We start from the raw sequence: 4,981 nt of genomic DNA, 5'->3' as shown, positions 1-4,981 counted from the left end.
TGTTGTACATAGGATAGCTATGAGTCGCAAGCAACTCGATGGCACATAACAACAACTACAACAACATGTGGATTTGTGTAATTTTCCTACTTTCTTTCTGTTAGGTTTTGTTACTTATATTCTGAAGCTTTTCAATGTTATTTTCATGAATTGACCATTTTATCACTATCAAATGACCTTCTTTATCCCTGCTAATATTTTTCTTTGAAATTTATTTTACATTATTTGTTCCAACATTTTGTTGATTAATATTAGTGTTGCTGTTGGGTACCACTGAATCAGAACTGAGTTGATACTTCAGCACATTTTCAGAGGCAGTAAATTGCATAGGAGGAGATTGCCCATCTTTTCCCCACAGAGGAGATGGTGGATTTAAACCATGTGCCCTTGGGATTGCAGCACTGTTTCTTTTCACTGTAGTTTATTTGTTATTTTGATAACATACCATTTTAGATCACCATACTCCATACACCATACACCATACATGCCTTTATGAGATCATTGTTTACTGTTAACTTATTTATTTAATGAATTAAATGAAATATTTGTGTATATTTTTTGCCAATTTATTATTTATTTATGCCATTATTTACTTTTACAGAATTATTACTATACATTGTTTCATTCATGTATGTTTTGTTTTGTACAATAATTTCTGCATGTTGTGTTTTATACAATTACTTAGTATTGACCTGTTATTTTTATTGCTCTGTCTCAAGTACCCTTTACACCTTACCTATTTCTTCCCCTCCTCTGCCCTCCACTAATCTCAGCTATTTTAGTGATTTTCCTCATCCTTCATCCACATCCCTTCTCTCCTACCCTTTTAAGCAGTTACATATATCTTGTCCTATTTGTTAATTACAATAGCTGTATTGTCTTTATCTTGACCCTCCCCAGGTCGATCTTCCCTTTTTTTGGCCTTGTGTCTACATTTCTATTCTTCTTTTCTCCCCACCCCCCAGTCTTAGCAAAAGAGTAGTGGTTTTATGCAGCATTTATCCTCTTGTGACTGAGTTATTTCACTCAACATAATGCCGTCTAGACTCTCACATGTTGTGCCATACTTTATGAAGACATTGTTATTGTTTAGTGCTACATAAAATTCCACTGGGTGGATATACCATGTTTTGTTTTTCACTTATTCATTTGTTAGTAGGTATTTGTTGTTTGCATTCCCCCCATTGTGAATAATGCTGCTATGAATCCTCCAGCAGGTTTTCATAGGCAGTTAATTGCCCATCCTTCTCCCAGCTATGGACATTCTTGTTGTTGATTGCCTTCAAGTTGAGCACGACTCATAGTGATCCTATGAGCAAAAGGCCTGAAGACCCTCTACAGCTATCAGCATTTATCAAACTTCATAGGGTTTCCGGAGCATGTTATTTAGGAAGTGGATGCCACTCCTGCTTCCAATATGCACATAGGTGTGTGTGTGTGTGTGTGTGTGTGTGTGTGTGTGTGTGTGTGTGTGTTATTCTCAGCAGTGGAATGGCTGAGTCATGTGGAGTTTCCATGGTCAGCTTTTTGAGGAAATGTAAAACAATCTTCCATAGTGATTGTACTATTTTATGTTTCACTAACAGGGCAAAAGAGTTCATTCCTTCTGTAGTCTCTCCAATATGTATTGTTTGTTGTTAGGGAGCACTGATAGCCTAGTGGCAAGAAGCTGCACTGTAATCATGAAGGCACACAGTTTGAATTCACCAGCTGCTCCATGGGAGAATGATGAACAATCTCCTCCTGTATAATTTATTGTCTTTGAAAACCTTCCAGAGGGTAATCTATGGGTTACATTTCTAGGCTTGGTCCTGTTTTGTCTGCTATGGTCTTTATGTTTTGATCCTTAGGTTTTACTCCTAGGTCTCTGATCCACCTGGAGTTGATTTTTGTGTATGTGAATCTTGTTTCAGTTTTCTGCAGATAGATGTCTAATTTTGCCAGCACCATTTGTTGAAGAGATTGTCATTTCTCCATTTAATAGGTTTTCTTTTCTTGTCAAGGGTCAATTGATCCTAGGTGGTGGTGGTTGTTATGTGCTGTCAAGTTGCCTGTGACTCACAGTGACCCTATAGGCAACAGCTCTGAAGCCTGCCTTCTCCTGAGCGAGTCTCACTGACTCTGACACCCCTGCCCCATTACCCCAGTTACTCTATCAATCCATCTCATCTGGGGTCTTACTCTCCTGCACTGTTTCTCCACATTTCTGTCCTTCTCCAAGGACCAGTCACTGCTGGCCATGAGCCCAAAGTATGTGATACAGAGCTTCAAAATCCTAGTCTCCAGGGAGAAACTGGTTTCACCCTCTCCACGACAGACCCATTTTTTTGGTGGTCCATGGTATATTATTGTTGTTAGGTGACATCAAATTGAGTACGACTCATAGTGACCCTGTGAAAAAGAGACCTAAACTCTTTCCTATTCTGTGCAATCCTCATCATCTCTTGACACACTTGAGCCTATTTGTGCAATCACTGTGCCAATCCATCTTGTTTGAGGTCTTCCTGTCTTTTGCTTATCTGATATCCTCTGAGCATAGTGTCCCTTTCCAAGAAATAACCTCTTCTAGTAACATGTCCAATATATTACAGATGAAGCTTCACCGTCCAAGAAACACTTGGGTTGCACTTATTCCAGAACAAGTCTGTTTGTTCTTTTGACAGTCCATGGAATACTCAATATTCTTCTCTAACTCAACAACTCAAAGACATCAGTTCTTTTTCTGCCATCTTTATTCATTGTCCAGCTCTAAGATGCATAATAGGTGATTGAAAAGATCGTGGTCTGAATCAGGCACACCTTTATCTTCAAACCAACATAATTATTCTTGAGTATTTTAGAAAGGTCCCTGACAGTGGATTTGCCCAGTACCATACATCTTCTTATCTCCTGACTACTGCTACCAAGGTTGTTGATTGTTGATCCAAGTCAGTATGGAAACATTAATAACTTCAATAATTTCTCTATCTAACATGATGCTGTCTTTTGGTCTTATAAAGGGACACTTTATTTTCTTAATGTTGAGATGTAAGACATATTAAAAGCTGCAATTCTTGATCTTCTGCAACAATAGTTTTGAGTCTTCCTTACTTTCAACAAGCAATGTTGTGTCATCTACATAATGTATAAGTCTTCCTCCAATCTGCATGCTGCATTCCTTTTTTTCTGCATTCCTCTTTTTTTTCTGCATTCCTCTTTATAGAATCCAGATCACAAATTATTAATTCAGACTGAGGAGGACCTGAAGCACTTGCTGCAGAGGGTCAAGGACTGCAGCCTTCAATATGGATTGAGGCTCAATGTCAAGAAGACAAAGATTCTTACCACTGGGCCAATTGGCAGCATCAGAATGGATGGTGAAGAGACTGAGATTGTTCACAGCTTTAATTTACTTGGCTCTACAGTCAACATTCTTGGCACCAGCAGTCAGGAAATTAAAAGGCGTATTGCAATGGGAAAGTCTGCTGTTAGGGACCTCTCCAAAGTACTGAAGAACAATGATGTTTCTTTGGAGACTAAGGTGCATCTGATACAGGCTGTAGTCTTTGCACTTGTTATACATCAGAGTGTTGGACAATGACTAGGGAGGATAGGAGGAGAATTGACACCTTTGAGCTGTGGTGCTGGAGAAGAGTATTGAAGGTACCATGGACTGCTAAGAAAACAGATTGATCCTGGAGAGGGTTAAACCAGGTGGCTCCTTGAAGGCAAGGATTTTGAGGCTCCGTCTAACATACTTTGGACATGTTGTAAGGAGGGACCAGTCCTTGGAGAGAGACATCATGCTTGGTAGGCTGGAGGGACAGCGCAGGAGGGAAAGGCCCTTTATGAGGTGGATTGATTCAGTTACTGGGGTAATTGGAATGGGTGTGTAAAAGGCAGTGCGATTGGCATGGGACAGAGCAGAGTTTAGGGATGTTGTGCATAGGTCGCCATGTGTTGCAAGTAACTCAATGGCACATAACAACAGCAACACACATTGAATACTTATGGAGAAAGGACATATTCTTGATAGAAACCCTTCTTGTTTTAAAATCATACAGTGCTCCCTTGCTCCATTTGGTCAACAGCTTCTTGATCTAGGTCTGGATTTCACATTAGAACAATTAAGTGTTCTGAGATTTCCATTCTTCTCAGTACTAGCCATGGTTCTTTATAATCCACACAGTAAAGTGCCTCTACATAATTATTAAAATATAAATAAGTGTTCTTTTGGTATACTCCACTTTCAGACAGGATCCATCTGACATCTGATTGTAGTTGTTGTGTTGTTAAGTGCTGTTGAGTTGAGTACGATTCATAGCAACCCCCTAAACAACAAATATGAATGGTGTCCTATGCTATGCCATCCTCACAATTTTTGACACACTTGAGTACCCCGCAGGAGTCACCGTATCAATCTAGTGGGTTGAGGATCTTCCTCTATTTTGCCAGCTCTCCATCTTCCCAAGCGTGACATCCCTCTTCAAGGAATGACCTTTCCTTGCAACATGCCCAAAATGTATAAGATGAAGCCTTCAAGGAACACTCTGCATTTTCTCCAAGATGTAATATTATTTATTCTTTCAGGAGTCTGAATATCCCTGAAATATTCAGCACTCTTCTCGAATGCTACAGTTTAGAGGCATCGATTCTTCTTCTGTCATCCTTACTCATCATCGAGCTCTCAGATGTATAGCAAATGATTAAAAAGACAGTGGTCTGAATCAGGCACACGTTAGTCCTCAACCTGTCATTATTGCTCCTCAATAATATGGAGAGATCCCTTACTACAGACTTTTCCAGCATAATACATCTCGTGATCTCCTGAATGCTGGTACAAAGGGATCCTAGTAAGATAAAATTATTGACAACTTCAATCTTCATTCTGACAGTAGGGATAGCTTGCTTTCTGTATTCTAGATTTTATTCCACTGGGCTATGTGTCTGTTGTACCAATACCATTCTGATTTGGTCACTATTGCTGTGTAGTAGGTTTTGA

The sequence above is a fragment of the Elephantulus edwardii genome, unplaced genomic scaffold (assembly GCF_000299155.1).
Source record: "Elephantulus edwardii isolate Elephantulus edwardi_28Jun2011 unplaced genomic scaffold, EleEdw1.0 scaffold00130, whole genome shotgun sequence".
In the NCBI taxonomy this organism is placed as follows: Eukaryota; Metazoa; Chordata; class Mammalia; order Macroscelidea; family Macroscelididae; genus Elephantulus; species Elephantulus edwardii.
This window is presented reverse-complemented; position numbering follows the sequence as displayed.